Below are 17,185 nucleotides of genomic sequence, written 5' to 3'. Positions count from 1 at the left end.
GAGAGGTGAGGGCTGAAGACTTGGAGGGGATAGAAGAACTTTGTCTCCAATGTTGATAGGTAGTGGACAGTAGACAGTGTATGGCCGAGGTAGATGTTGGTCAGCAAAGTTCCATAGGAGAGAATGGAGGTGACAAAGTAATGGGGTAAGTAGATGGTCTGGGAGGAGAGAGCATTTAGGTGAAAGACCAGGAGTTAGGACTGGACATCCATACATATGTTCAAAGGGAAAGATGAGGAGAGATTGCTTGGGGAAAGCCAGAAGTAGGAGTTTAACCCAATCAAGGTGAAGTTCCATTCCTGTGACAGGTTAACAAGAATGGTTTTTAAGGAGCTGTTAGTTCTTTCTACCTTATCAGAAGATTGAGGGTGTTAAAGAATGTGAAAATGCCAGGGGATGTCTAGGGCCTTAAATAGGATTTGAGAGACTTGGGAAGTAAATTCAGGACCATTGTCTGATTGGAGAGAGGCTGGGACACCAAACTGGGAGATGATCTCTTGGAAGAGGAGATCAGAGACTGTCTGAGTTCTTGTTAGTTGTGGGAAATGCCTCTACCCACCCCAAGAAGGTGTCCACCAAGACCAGGAGGTACTTGATAAGCCTGACAGTGGGAATGTGGGTAAAGTCAAGTTGCCAGTCAGTTCCAGGAAGGGAACCTCTAGCCTGATGGGTAGGAAAAGGGTTGCTATGATACCTTGAGTTGGGGTCAGACTTCTGGACAGAATTTGCAAGAAGCAGTGATAGATTTTAAGAAGCTTAAGTCTTTAGGATTAGGCTGTAGGTGAGTCTTGACAAAAGAAGACAATGTTTGACTGGTTGGATGAAAGAGTTGGTGAAGACAGAACAGAATTTGGTGGGAATCAAGGGGTAAAAAAGGTGGAGATGTAGGTTGCAGTGTATGAATGTCCTGGAGAGGATGACACAAATCTAGGCCTCCAAGGGCTGCAGCTCTAGCTGCCTTGTCAGCTTGGTTGTTTCCCTTGGAGACAATAGAGCCATCTGTCTGGTGTGATCTACAGTAGACAATCCCAATGGCTGTGGGAAGATGGGAGGCCTTTAGCATGGCCATAATTTGGTTTGCATTAGTTACTGATCCTCCTTTTGTGGTAAATAACCTATGCTATTTCTAGATAGCATCATGAAATAGGAGGATATGAAAAGCATATTTGGAATCTGTGTAGATGTTGAGAGATTTTCCCTGTGCCAGTTGAAAGGCACAGGTAAGGGCTATTAGTTATCACTTAGCACATGACCCTTTTGGCTAGTGGAAGTTAGGGTAGGCTTTTGCCCAATGAACTTTTGACCACATTTGTAGCAGGTACCTGGTGGTCCTTGAGTCTTATGAGACTATGAGTCTGGGCTAGTGGCTGGGGCTGGTTGGACAGCCTTTAAGAGCATATGGTATTTTTGTTTGTGGACTTCATCATCTCTTTCATGGTACACTTTGAAGTCCAGCGCTAAGACTTTTGCCTGTGGAGTTAGGGGTCCCCTCTCTAGTTTTTTAAATTTAGCTCTTATGTCGAGGTAGCGCTGGGAAAAGAAGGTCATTAGAAATTGCTTACCTTGGGCTGGAGAGATGGCTCAGCTGTTAAAGGCTAGGCTCACAACCAAAAATATAAGAAATTGCTTACCTTCTGGGTTTTCAGGGTCCAGATTGGTATGATGTAATAAAGCCTTTGTAAGGCGTTCTAAAAATTGAGATGAATTCTTCTGCTTGTCCTGGACAACCTCTTGGAGTTTTGCAAAATTTACTGACTTTAAGGCCACTTTTCTAAGGGCAACTGGAAAGCATGTAATGAACCTGTTTCTGGCTAAAATACCACCTGAAGAATTGTAATTCCACTGGGGATCCTGGTACTGCACTGTTTGGTGAATTCCATCTGCATGCACTCTTGCCTCTTCCCAGACTCATATGTGTTCCTCAGGAAGTAATTACTAAGAATCATATGTACATCATGGAAAGCAAGCTGTAAGATTGAGTAATATACTGGAACTCTTTAATAAACTTGGTAGAGTTAGAAGTATAGGACCCCAGCCTGTTTTCTATTTGGGAAAGTTCACTAAGCAAGAATGGAACGTGTACTCTGACAAGACCATCTACTCCAGCAACATCCCTTAAAGGAAGGGTCATTGCTGGGTCAGATGTCTCTGGGGAGGAAGGACTGGGAGGTTTGGCTGTAGCCTTAGAGCAGGTGACAGGAGGAGTGAAGGTAGCTGTCAATGTGGGGCTTTTGGAGAGGCCCACGGTTGGCACAGAAGAAGAGGAGGGGTCTGGAGAGGTGGAGCTAGCAGGCTCTGTGGTATCCTGGTAAGAAGGAGAAACTGAGGCAGCAGTTTGGGTTTTTGGCCGTGTGGAGACAGATCTGTGGTGAAAAGGGGGTCATTCATTAGCTGGATCTATCATTGTAGCATCATTTATTAGAGGTTGTGTAGATTTCATGGCTAAGACAAGTTGGGGTGGGGAACAAGAGGAGCACAGGGAGGGATTGGAATGGAGATAGATAAATGCCTGGACATAGAGGTGTGAGAATTATAGCAGACTGGTAAATAAAAAACATGAAACTGAATGGGTAGGTGTGGGTCCTGAGCAGAAACTAGCCCCACACGATAGACCATGTGGGGCACAACTCACGTGGTAGAAGTTCGTGTGTCCCGAGGTGCACAGTGGTGGCTCTAGCTCCTCAGCTGTGACTTGGTGGCTGTGTCTGTGGATCTGGCTCAGCTGTAGCTGCGGCTTTGGAGGCGGCAGCTCACGTGGTGAAAGCCTGTTATTCTTGTAGCCACCAGCTGAGGGGGATGCAAGCTCTTATACTCATGGCAGGTTGTTATAAGCAGCGGCTGCTGACAGAACCACCAATATCTGAGTCATGGCAGCAAATGATGTGTTAGAAGGGCAGCTCATGTCAGACACACTAGGCCCAAACAGTTCTACATGTAAGAGGTTTAATTGAGAGGGACAGAGGGGGCAGTAAGTAGTGGAGAGAGAGGAGGGAGAGAGGGAGACAGAGGAGGGAGGGGAGGGGAGGGAGGGAGAGAGACAGAGAGAGAGAGAGAGAGAGAGAGAGAGAGAGAGAGAGAGAGAGAGAGAGAGAGAGAGAGAGAGAGAGAGAGAGAGAGAGAGAGAGAGAGAGAGAGGCTACACCTGCATTATACTCTGGATTTTTCCACTTTATATGCTATTTTTAGCTTGTTTTAGTGCATATCCATGGTGAAATATATAAGAGCACTTTCATTCAAGAATACAATGAATTTTGAGACTATTTCTTCCATATTACCCCAAACTCCCACAATTCAACTGTCCAACAATATGTTGGAAGTTCCAATATCCAACTATCATACAATAACGGTAATCAAATTCAAAATGTACATAATGCAAGGAATTTCTATACATTTAGAATAGAAATTCTTAATGGAAACTATAGAGTGTCACATTAAATATTATACTTTTAGTATCAAATATACTTTATGAAATTATACATCACCCACCCTAAACAGTCCATGAAATGCTTAGAACTAGAAAACTATTATCTTTGTATCTTCAGTCATCCCTTATCCTCTTATACTTAGTCGTTCTTGATCTGTTTTCTTCGTGTTATAGTGTTCTCAGCTATATATTTGTTATCATGTAGTATTGACTAAATTCTGCATATCAAAGAAAATACAGCTTTTTTTCTTTCAGAAATTATGTGATTTGGCTTAATTATACATTCAAAGTTTACCCATTTCCCTATAAACCTGTCTATCTATCCATCTATCTATCTATCTATCTATCTATCTATCTATCTATCTACCTCTATCTAATCTGTAGATCAATAAAATATTAGCACATTTTATTACACATTCACCCATTCTTGAAAAACTAAGTTGATCATAATTGTGGCCTATAGAAATCAGAGCTGCAGTGAATGCAACAGCACACATGTCCCTATGATAGGATATGGAGTTCTCTGGATAAATGCTTATGAATGAAAAAATTCATCATACATTTGGTTGGTTAACTTTTATTTGTTTTGAAAAATCTCCAAAATAGTTGCCCTAATGGCTGTATTAATTTTCACCACCACCAACAGTGAATAAGAATTCCTCTCTTTTCACATGTTCTTCAATATCTGTTGTCGGATTTGTTGATGAAAGCCTTTCTCACTGAGATGAGGAGATATGTCAGAGTAGTTTTAATTTGCATTTCCCTAATGGCTAAAGATATTGAACACCTTTTAGAATAGTTACTCACCATTCTATTTCTTTTAAAATGACTATTCTGTTCACTTTCCTATTCATTGTTAGACAGGCAATTGTATTTTCTTGGTATTTTATTTCTGCAGTTCTTTGCAAATTCTGGGTACTAGCTTCCTTTTTGAAGTGCAGCTGCTAAAGTTTGGGTTTTTTAATGACTTTCAAGCTCATTGAGTGAGATACACTTTCAAGACAATTTTATTTTGCTTTCTCCTGATAGCTAGGTTAGTTTTAATATTTTCATATATTTATTAGTTATCTGTACTTTATCTTTTGTCAAGTCCATATTTACTTGATTACACTATTTATTGACTAGGTGAATTTATACCTTACAATTTATTTTTTCTTTTAGTCCTTTGTATATTCTCCTTATTAATCCTCGGTCAGATGTGTAGATAGCAGAGACTTTTCTCCCATTGTTTGAGTTATTTCTTCATTCAATAAATCTGCACTGCAGAAGATTTTTAATTTTGTCAGATCTTATTTGTCAATTGTTGGTGTTACTTTCTGGGTGTTTAGAGTCCTATTCAGAATATTCTTGCATATGTCTCTACCTTGAATTGTCTTTTTTACCCTTTGCTTTCTACTTCAAATATTAAGTCCTTTAAAGCTTTACAGTAATGAATTCATACAGGGACATAGTATGAGATCTGATTTCACTATAATTGTGGATATCCAGCTTTAATTACCATTTTTGAAGAGACTACTTTTTCTTGAATTTATTTTCTTGAATTTTATTTTCAAATAAGCAGATGACTTTATATGCATAGGCATATATCTGGTTTTGATGATCTATTTTATCTATGCATCTGTAATTATGTCAGTATCATGCTGTGTTGTTACTATGATATTGTAGTATAACTTGAAATCATATATGGGGATACCTCCAGCATTCTTCTTTTTATCAGGATTCATTTATCTGTCTGGGATCCATTTGCTTTTTAACATTATTTTTCTATTTATGTGAGTGTCATTGAGATTTTAATTAGTAGTACATGAATTTGTGAATTGCATTTAGTAGTACAGTAATTTTCACAAAACTAATTCTATCGATTGTTGACCATGAGATAGCTTTCTATATCTAATATTTTCTTTCATATCTGTCTTCATTATTTACAAGGTTTCATAGTGGAGATTTTTCAAGTCTCAATGAAATTTGTTCAAAGAATTTTTCCCCTAAGGCAATTGTTAATGAGGTTGTTTTCTTGATTTCTTTCTCAGAAGGTTTGTTATTTGTATATTTGGGAGGTACTAATTTCTGTGTGTTAAGACTGTATCCTGTCACATTTTAGAAACATTTATAATAACTTCTAAGAATTTTGTAGTTGAGCATTTATTGTCTCTTGTATACAGAATCAATTCATTGACTAAGTTAACAAGCATTATTCTTCTTCCTTTTTCATTTGAATTATGTTCATTTCCTTCTCATGTCTTGTTGCACTGGCCTAGATTTCAAGCACAGTATTAAATAAGAATACAGAAATGGGACACCATTTTTTTAATCCTGTTTTTAGTGCAATTACATTGCTTTTTGTCTATTTAATATAATATTGCCTGAATATTTATCATAGGTAGCATTTAGTATATTAACATATATCAAACATTTCTAGGTTCTTAATAATTTTTTGTTGTTGTTTTTTTCTTTTTCTTTCTTTCTTTCTTTTTTCTTGGTTTTTCAAGACAGGGTTTCTCTGTGTAGCCCTGGCTGTCCTGGAACTCACTCTGTAGACCAGGCTGGACTTGAACTCAGAAATCTGCCTGCCTCTGCTTCCCAAGTGCTGGGATTAAAGACATGCACCACCACTGCCTGGCTGGTTCTTCATAATTTTAATCATGAATGGAACTTAGATTTTGTCCAAAGTTTTTTCTACATAGAAACAATTTTGTGATTTTGGACTTTGAATGTATTTCTGTGCTGTATTATATTTATTGATTATCATAGGTTGTACTGTCTATACATCTCAGAGATGAAGCTAACTTAATCCAGTTGAATGATCGTTTTGACTTTTCCTTCTACAAAATTACAGGAAAGAATAAAGTATGCTAGGACAGCAGTTATACAAGTGACAAAATAGAACAGGAAAGTATAAAGCATGCTAGGGCAACAGTCACATGAGTGAGGAAATAGAAAGGAAAGAATAAAATGTGGGGGCAGCAGTTACAAAAGTGAGGAACTAAAACAAGAAAGAATAAAGCAGGCTAAGGCAGCAGTTATATGAGTGAGGCAATAGAACAGGAAAGAATAAAATATTCTCGGACAGAAGCTAAATGAGTGAGGAATTATTACAAGAAAGAGTAAAACAAGCTGTGACAGCAGTTACACAAGTGAGGAAATAGTATAGGAAAGAATAAAGCATGCTGGGACAGCAGTTACATAAGTAAAGAAATAGAAAATACAAAGCAAGACAAAATCAATCCAGTGACAGAAATCTATACCCAGCTTTCAATAGTGAATATTAAAGGTCTCAATTACCCCATAAGAAAAAACAGATTTGCTTGTTGTATTAGTAAACAAATCCATGTATTTGTAAACCCCACCTACCTTCTCACCAAAGACAGACACAAACTTAGGGTGACATGATTGAAAGTGATGTTCCAAGAAAATGTTACTGTTTTAATATTAAAATATTACTTTATATCAAGATAACTGAGAAATGATCAAGATACTTTCATAAGTATTACTAGAACAACCCCATTAAGGAGATGTTATCATTTTAAACACATGCAGACTACACAGTAATACACACAAAGAAACTGGAAAGAACCCAGATGACCTTCAACAGAGGAATGGATAAAGAAAATGTGTTATGTTTACACAATGAAGTACTACTCAACTATTAATAACAATGACTTCATGAAATTCTTAGGCAAATGGGTGGAACTAGAAAATATCATCTTGAGTGAAGTAACTCAATCACACAAAAAAATTAAAAAAATAATAATAAAAAGCACCACATGGTATGCATTCACTGATAAGTGGATGTTAACTCAAATGCTCAGAATACTCAAGATACAGTTCACAGACCACGTGAAGCTTAAGAAGATGGAAGACAAAAGTGTGGATATTTTGGTCCTTCTTAGAAGGGGAACAAAATACCGATGTGAGAAGATACAGAGACAAAGTGTGATGCAGAGACTGAAGGAAAGGCCATCCAGTGACCGCCTTACCTGGGGATCCATCCCATATACAGTTGCCAAACTCAGACACTATTGTGGATGCCAAGAAGTGCTTGGTGACAGGAGCCTGATATGGCTATTTCCTGAGAGGTTCTGCCAGATCTTCACAAATACAGAGGTAGATGCTCATAGCTAACTATTGGACTTAGCATGGAATTTCCAATGGAGGAGTTACAGAAAGGACTGAAGGAGTTAAAGGGGTTGGCTACCCCATAGGAGGAAAAATATGAACCAATCAGACCCTCAGAGCTCCCAGGGACTAAACCACCAATGAAAGAGTACACATGGAGAGACCCATGGCTCCAGCTGCATATGTAGCAGAGGATTGCCTTGTCAGGCTTCAATGGGAAAAAAGGCCATTGGTCCAGTGAAGGTTTGATGCCCAGTGTAGGATCATGCCAGGCCTGGAAAATGAGAATGGATAGGTGGGTGGGGTAGCACCCTCCTACGAGCAGGGGGAGGGATATAGGATAGGGGAGGTGGAAAGGAAACCAGGAAAAGAGATAACATTTGAAATATAAATAAAGAAAATTCTAATAAATTTTTTATAAACCCCACTACATCAAAAATCTAATGGAGCTAACAAACATTTATAGATCATCCCATTCAAACATTGCATAATACCCTTTTCTTAGTAGCTCATAGAATTTTATTTAAAATGACTCATATACTAAAACACAAAGTAAGTTTTCTTAACTATAAAAAAGTTGTAGCCTCCTGCAGCTACACATATGAATGGGTTTTTTGGAATGGGAATCAGGGCCTGAAAAAATTAAGGGTATCAGAAATGCAGGAAAGGGTTTGAAAAATTGAGAGTGACACATGGTGTACTTTCAGTCCGCCATCATTAATTGAAGCTCCTTGTCACAAGCAAACAGGTAGATAAAGCAAAACCCCTCCCCCAAGTCCATCAGTAACTTGACCCAATCAGCACCTTCATCTTCAGTCTCTGGAGGTGGGACTTCCTGCATAACAGGAACTTGTAAAGAGGTGTGACTATTAGCAGGAGATTGGAGAGCTGCGTGGCTATATGTAGTAAGGCAGGGGTCTGACATAATCAGCCCTCAGCTGTAGGAGGGTCACAAAAAGTGGAATAACTTCTTGTATGCCACATGTTTGTAATCAAAGGTAGTTAATAATCAGCAGCAATGCAAAGTACAGAATGTTCACAAACTCATGAAGATTGAACAACACACATGTAAACACAATTTGTTTTTCCATTTCCCCTTTTACTACAGCCTATAGAGCAATATATGATTTAAAATCCTCTAGATAAACTAATTTAAAATGAAAGGCAGACATTAGTGTATTTAGTGATGAAAAAGGAGAGATTATAACAGATACCCATAAATTCTGAATGTAATTAGAACATGCCTTAGAAACACACATTGTTCTAACTTGGGAAATCCAAAAGAAATGATTGATTTATGGACACATATGGTCTACTAAAATTAAACAAAGAAAGAATACAATTTAAACATCTCCGTGAAGAAACAAGATTAAAATATTTCATAACTGAAACAGTACAGGCCCAACTGGAAAGAGTTGAGTTCTAGGACTTTAAAGAAACTGGTATCAATATTTTTTAACCTATTTGATAAAATACAAAAGACTCAAAAGTGCTTTGGAACAAAGGGGAGCATGTGCCCTTGTTATATATTGGAGCATCTTTTGTGTATATGCCCAGTAGTGGTATAGCTGGGTCTTCAGGTAGAACTAGTTCTAATTTTTTAAAGAACCAAAAGATTGATTTCCGAAGGGGTTGTACCAGCTTTCAATCTCACATCTCCACTATGTTCATAGTAGCATTATTTATAATAAGCAGAATCCAGAAACCTCCCAGATGACCTTCAACTGAAGAATGGATTAAAAATTATAGTACATTTACACAATGGAGCTATTAAAAAAAAAAACAACTTCATAAAATTTGCAGGCAAATAGATGGATCAGAAAATATCATCCTGAGTGAAGTGAACCAGACCCAAAATAACACACATGGTGTACACTCACTGATAAGTGGATATTAGCCCAAAAGCTTGGAATACCCACTGTACAACTCACAGACCATATGAAGCTTAACAAGAAGAAAGGCCAAAGTGTGAAGGCTTCAATCTCACTTAGAAGCAGTAACAAAATAATCATGGGAGGTAGAGAGATGGAGGGTCCTCAGTGAGAGAGGGCTGGGAGAGGGAAAAGGGGGGACAGGTTTAGGTATGGGAAGAGAGAGAAGTCTAGAGGGCCAGAAGCAAAAATAGAAACATAGAGCTGTGCGAGGAAGGGAATGCTGGAACCAGTTTTAGATGCCAGGGATGCAAGAGACTCCCAGGACCCAGTGGGAATGACATTAGCAGAAATGCCCATCAAAGGGGAGATAGAACCTGTAGAGATGGCATCCAGTAGAAAGGCATGTGTCCCCCGCCCCAGGTGAAGGAAGGGGCCACTCACTAATCTCAAAAATTGTAACCTAGAATTGTTCCTGTATAAAGGAAACACAGGGACAAAAAAATGGAGCAGACTGAAGGAAAGGCTATCCAGAGTCTGCCCGACCTTGGCATCCATCCTACCTGCAAAAACCAAACCCCTATTCTATTGCTGATGCTAAGAAGTGTTTGGAGACAGGAGCCTAGTATGGCTGTCTTCTGAAAGGCTTTGGCAGCACCTGATTAAGAGATGCAAACACTCACAGAGAACCATTGTACTGAGTTCAGGGACCCCCAGTGGAAGAGTTAGGGAAACACTGAAGATTTGACATGTTAATATAATAATACATAAAAAAAGAAAAAAGGCTTTTGATGAAGCAAGTCTAATGCTAAAACCCAAACCACATAAGAGCATAATGGAGCAATAAAATTATCTACACATTTCCTTAATGAACATAGATACAAAACATTTTCAACAAAATACCTGCAAACCAAATTGAAGAACACGTGACAAAATGTTAAGTTTATTATGATAACATGATGTTTGATTATATTCACATGAGGTAATATGTTTGTCAGAGATTTTCTCTTCTGAATTCTAGACTTTGCAATAATCTGACTGATCTGTAATATTTGTGGTCAGCAAAAATATATTTTAATACCAAATTAAGTTTAAGAAATGAAATAACAACCTCTCCTGCATTCTGTATTCAACACTGCAAATAAGGTTTTACAAATAGAATATCTATCTCCATTCCCTTCAACTTCTCTGATATATTCCTCTACTCCTTAATGATGGCCTTTTTTCTTTGATTATTATTGTGACATATATATATGTATATACATATATATATGTATATAAATATATCCTCCTGAGTTCATTTTTATTTCTTATGTATATAATTTCAGGGTTTACCAACTTATAAATCAATTAGGGAGTCAATTCCTGAGATAGGCTAATTCTGTCTTTTGGAAGTCATTAGTTGCCTGTAGTTCTTAGGTGTGAAGTGAGATTTCCCCCCTCTGAGTTAGCATGTCTATTGATATTGTCATTATTTAGGTAGCCATACTGGTAAATTCTCATGGGTATAACTTCCTTGTCATTTCTAGGAGACAAAATTTCACAGCAAATTTTTAGGACAGAAATGCAATTAACCTTATTCTTGTGAAGTTGAAGCTCATATAGCTCATGCAAATCATGTCCATACCAGCTACACACACACACACACACACACACACACACACACACACACACACACACACACACAAACATACACCAATGGCTCTTTGACCCATTTTAAGACCTTATCATATGTCAACTATACAACTACTAAGTATACATTGTCTCACATAGATATTAATCACACATATAAACCTACATATTTACACAAACATGTCTATGTACCACAATATGTTTGAATTCACTTTCATTCATTGATGTCCATCAGTAGGTTTACTCTAAAATTGTATGGAATCTCTGGGAACTTCTTTTAAAGAACCTTTGTCTACAGTGATATCAAACCATGTTAAGTGCTCTAATTTCTTGATACTCTGTTAGAAATTGTGGAAAATTAGTTAGCAACTAAATCTCCATATACAAACAGCTGTACAAAAGTAATTACTGAAGAGAAATATTACAAAAAGGAATATGCTAAAACTGATCTCCCAGAAGGCATACGAGGACCTTCTATCATTGAATAGCAGTAGTTTGAGAGGCATACAAAGGTGATTTTCCTGTGGAACAGTTCCCAAAGACTCAGTCTGTGGGATATATGTGTCAGTGCATTATTAACATGGTTAATCGAATTCTTTAGTAATATCACAGAAACAGGGAGGGTCTTGTGACTTTGCAGTGTCCCAGTAACACATTCAACAGAGAAACATATAGGTAATAAATCTGATGGGAATAAAAATTTCTCTGAAGAGAGGAAATTGAGTTTATCCATGAAAACATCAGGGCTAACATATTTTTCATTTATTTCATTAAGAAATAACCTTGAATAGATAATGTCTTCTCTTTGATACATTTTCAATAGACATCACCAGCTTTCTATACATTTCTTATGAAAACAATATTCCTATGCACCACAGATGTGTCAACAGAACTGTTAACATTTCTATATGAAGAAGATTTAGAGAAATTTTCTGAAAACAGATCAAAAATCTTATTATACCAGTATTGATGAGTTGGTATTTGGAATCCCTTTAAGTAGAGAGCTGAGTAATCCAAGTATTTGTTGAACTAGTTAAAATAATTCAGTATCACTAATAGCATGTAAAAGCAGAGGACATAGGTGACAATTTATTAGAAAGACCAAGTGTAGAGAATGGATCATAATGAATAACATATGAATTGTATGTAAGTGAATATAGTAGGGAATTAATGTGGAAATATTTAAGGTAATGGGAACACAAAAGGAAGAAATCTTGCTAGGCACTCTTTCTATAACCTTCAAGGCCATACGTTTTTCACAATATCTAAGACAGAATTAAGAAAATAAAACTTACTATAAATAGTTTAACAACAGTGTAGACACGATTCTGTAAAAGAAGTATTTTTAAATTTCATACAATTTTAGGCTTCATTGGTGATACTCCTTAGAGTTTGTCTTTCCTGACAAGGAATAGGACAAAATGAACATTTACTCAATTAATAAAGAAAAGAGCCATATTATGATTGAGTACTTTCTGAAAAAACAAGCTTCTAAGAATGCATGTGAAATTGAGCTTAATATCAAAGTCAGTATTTCTGTATTGAATTTGGATTCTGAATATTAGCTCTACTAAAATTATCAAGAAACTTTTCATGAAGTAAGAATTCTGATAAAGTTTATCTTGTTTTGGTAGTGTAGGTACAAAATTATCTATATTATAAATGAATGACATTTATAACTATAAAATTAAATAATTTTATAAATATAAAATTAGAAGAAAACAATGGCATATACAATGTCAACAGCAGTAACATATAAGGTGAATTTTATAGGGACATGAGTTTATGAACCAAATTCTTTCAATCATAATTTGTTCCTAACAATCTTCTTTCTCTCTTTTTTTTTAATACATGGATTTTCTTCTGCTTGGATTCACTCACCATAACATCTATTTAATGGAGAATTCCATGGAATTCACTGATTGAATGTCTTAATAATAAATAATATTTGCCTGCTGAGTGCCAAGATGGTGGTAAATAGGCACCCAGTGACATGCCTGAAACATTGAGGCAAGCAAAGATAACCATTACCAGGCATGGGTCAAGAAAGAATGGTGGGCATATCTAGCTATAGTCCATGCTCTATCTCAGATACTTCTGTGTCCCTCTAAGAGTATCCTAGAGATTGAAAAATGTCCAATCATTCTTTTCTTCTTAATGTCATTTTCTTGAAGACAAGGGATTGTTTAACTTCAGTATTCTTGAGCTGTCATCTTTACACGTCCATGCTATCATCCCTCTGATTTCAAATCCTCTCTGTGGGATTGGCTGAGCAGGCATTGTCCAGCCATTTGTCAGTTGTTTCTGTGTCTTTTCTCTTAGCATCTTAACATTTGCTGCATCCAAATAAACAGATGGCTTTCATTCTTTCAAAAGAAATAGCAGTGTCAACATCACACTCATTTCATGATGGAAAATCTTTGCCATCATAGTTTTCACATGAAAGATATATTTGCTGCTTCTCAAATGTCAAGTCTAATATAAAGGGGATAAAAATGATACATTTCTTTGTAGCTACCAACCCTTTAAGGTTATGACAGGATGTGACATAGCTATTTATCATGATAAAGTAAGCAGTTTTACTGGTGTCTTGAAAGTTTTTTTAACATCTTCAAGTTCTGTACAGAGTCTGAGTTTATTTGAAATGATACAAACTCTTGTAGCATGGATCCTGTCGGGTCTTGTGTATCATCGATTAAACTGTCACTGCTGTTCTATCAAATATTACATAATTTACTGTAACTATCATTATATATTTATTAATTAAGTTTTTATTAGGGAGCTGTATTAATCTGATTTTAATTTTAAGGTGAAAATAAAATCAAGCATTCAAAATAGTCCAATAATAATCTACTAGGGAATCCAAAATCATATTTATAATTTTTTTCTAAATGTACTTATTAAAATATTTGTTTATACACACAAATTTAATTTATAGAAAACCTGATGCCATTTTTTAAATGAGGAAAAGTAAATCAGCTGAGCACCCAATAGTCAAGGAATAAAATTAGGAGACAGCTGAGAGAAAGGGATCTTTGGGATGTTTTGGCATGCTCTACTGTACTTTAATCTTTCTATTTGTTTCTATCCTAGTCATTCCATTATAAAGTGAAGACAAAAATAATTGTTAGCCATTTTGAGTCATTTTCAACATTGCTTTTAAAGCATTTCTACATTTTAAAATAACAAATATAGTTCTCATGATATAGCAAGCCATTCCCAAGTGATAAAAATATGTTTTGATTTCTCTGCTATTGCCACCTAAAAGAACTTAAACATGTTCACAAATTTGTTTTAAATAAAAAAGAATTAATGGAGTATCTATTCTTATGTGTGTAACTTTTAACCAGTATATCAAATATAGCCTTGCCAAAGTTTTAATAAGAAGTGGTACTTCTGTCCATTGGTCCTGGAAGTCAACACTGTATCACCACCTTCTCTCTTTGTCCTAAACAGTGTCTCTTGTGTTCTGTCAAGAATAGCCAGATGTGGTGCATAAAAAAAAGAATAACTTACAATGAACAAGCCAGTTTGCTCCATGTAAAGGGTATACAGAGTGTGAATGGCCACTAGGCCCGCAGCAACATTTGTGAGCTCCACTTGGCCAGCAGTGTGATGGCTCTCTCTTGTGTTTTCACATTGGAGTCTGCACCAGAGAACCTTGTTTGCACAGAAGTGAAATTTTGGTCCTTAGAAAGTGATTTGAAAGAGAATTTATTTTAGCTTACTAGTTTGAGAACTATGTATATTCATGTGTCTGTTTAATTTTTCATAATACACATGTCTTTTTTTACATAAATGAGGTTAAACATAAATGATACTGTGATTCAATTTAAACCGAGAACACTGCCAATGCTATGTATAGTCTCCGGTGTATCTAGAGCCCTGTAGCCATCGGTTGTTCCCCGAACATATGTGTTTTTGTTTATCACATTGAGGAAACAGAGAGAACTGCTTCTCTGTCATAATAAGTTGGATGAAAGAAAGTATTACACATCTCTTCTTTCTACTCTCTGTATTTTGAGATAAATACTGTGTTCTAAGTAGTAGTGTGGGTTTACCAACCCCGCACATATTCTAAATACTTAAAGATTTATAAAAGAGACATCTATTAGTAGCAACAAAATAGAGAAAAACATGGAAACAAAGAAAAACTAGTGATTACATTGTAAAAATTACATGCCCATAAATTGGAGGAGGCAATTTTTGTTTTCTTAATTCTAAGACCTCTAAGACTGAGCCATTGTATTTCCAAGAAAATGATAATCATAATTTAATTGATTGAGGAGTTGTGATACATTTTATATAATATACATATTTATTATGTATATATATATTATTTAACACAGTTATTGTGTTTAGTAATGGTTGTGTGTAAGTGGCTGTATAACTTGTTCAAAAGAAAGAACAATAACAGAGACATTGTTAATCCCAACTCCAGCTCAAGAGAATGAAGTCCTGGAGGACATTTCCCTTCATATCTCTGCAAGCCCAATAGTAGTGTGCCTCATATCAACTGTAGTGGTCAGCAACTGGGAAATGGGGCCCTGGCTGGAGAGTAACTAGTCTGACTTTCTTTTTATTATCTTCTGTACTTCTCCTACATCATTGACTTTTGTTATAATTATGTTTTCTCTTCTTTGTTCTTTTTTTCCGTGTTTTACCTGTGGTAAGTTGTTATGATTTTATATTTCAAACATGTCATAAACATAAAATTATGCACAGGCAGCCTCACTCAATTTTACCTCCTAAAATCTGTATATTCTTTTTTATTTTTCTTTTATCAAAAATACATTAGAATAATAAAATATATTTTAACTGTTTCCCCTCCCCAAATCCTTACAAGCTCCTCCCCATTTTTCCTCCTATACAAATCCACACCCTGTCTGTCTTTCCTTAGAAAGAACAAATAAGATGTAGGTATTTATTCATAAGTAATTATGCCACATAAATATCATTTGGAAATTTGATTATGGGTAGAAAATCCTGAGATTGCATCTCTTAAGTTTGGGTATGCTGTGTTTTCATTTTCATTTAATTCTAAAGTGTTTTTAATTTTCTTCATAATTTTTGTCTTATTCCCCCCTTTTTTTTACTTAGCTATGGATTGATCACTTTTATGAATTTGTAAGCTTTCTGCTATATTTGTGGTTTATATCCAGACTTATTCTGTGATAGTCAGATACAATTCAAGTTACTATTTCAAGGTTCTTACATTTTAAACTTGCTTTGCGTCCAACTAATTATGTGGTCCATTTTGGAGAAGTTTTCATGAAGTGGTAAGAAGATGTTACATTCTTTTGGGTTTTTGTTAAATATTCTGTTCATATCCTTAGGTTCATTTGGTTTATGGCATCAATTAGCTTTAATATTTCTAATTATTTCTTCTTTTTTCTGTATTAATTGTCTACTACAAGAATGGGTTATTGAGGTCATCTATTCCATATTCATTGTTCTATTGCTGTGAAGAGACATCATGACAAATATAAAAACAGGGTTTCTCTGTACAGCCCTGGATGTCCTGGAACTCACTCTGTAGACCAGGCTGGCCTCCAACTCAGAAATCCCCCTACCTCTGCCTCCCAAGTGCTGGGATTAAAGACATGCGCCACCACTGCCTGGTGCAATATAAAAAGATTCTTATAAAAAGAAAACATTTAATTGTTGGCTTGCTAACAGTTTCTGAGACTTAGTTCATTGTTATCATGGCTGAAAGCATGGCATCATATAGGAAGATAGTGCTAATGTGATAGGTGGGAGTTTTACATCCTAATCCAGAGAGAGAGAGAGAGAGACTGAGAGACTGAGCTTTGCACAGTCATTAGAAACCTCAAAACCCACCCTTAGTGACACATTTCCTCCAACAAGGCCGTACTGCCTAATCCTTGTAATCCTACCAAATAGCTCCACTCTCTGGTGACAATACATTTAAATATATGAGTTTAGCATTATCCTTCTTCTTCTTATGACTATACAATTATAACTTTTTTATGGCTAATATGAGATTTAAGCTGTATAAGTGTTTGTTTTATGAACCCGTTTGTTCTTGTGTTTGGTGCATTAGAATTGTGATATCCTGAGCTTTTTATCCTAGCCATTCTGACTGGTGTGAGGTGGAATCTCAGGGTTGTTTTGATTTGCA

This window comes from Mastomys coucha, unplaced genomic scaffold, assembly GCF_008632895.1.
Source record: "Mastomys coucha isolate ucsf_1 unplaced genomic scaffold, UCSF_Mcou_1 pScaffold22, whole genome shotgun sequence".
Classification (NCBI taxonomy): domain Eukaryota; kingdom Metazoa; phylum Chordata; class Mammalia; order Rodentia; family Muridae; genus Mastomys; species Mastomys coucha.
The sequence above is the reverse complement of the archived record's forward strand: the minus strand, read 5'-3'. Positions refer to the sequence as shown.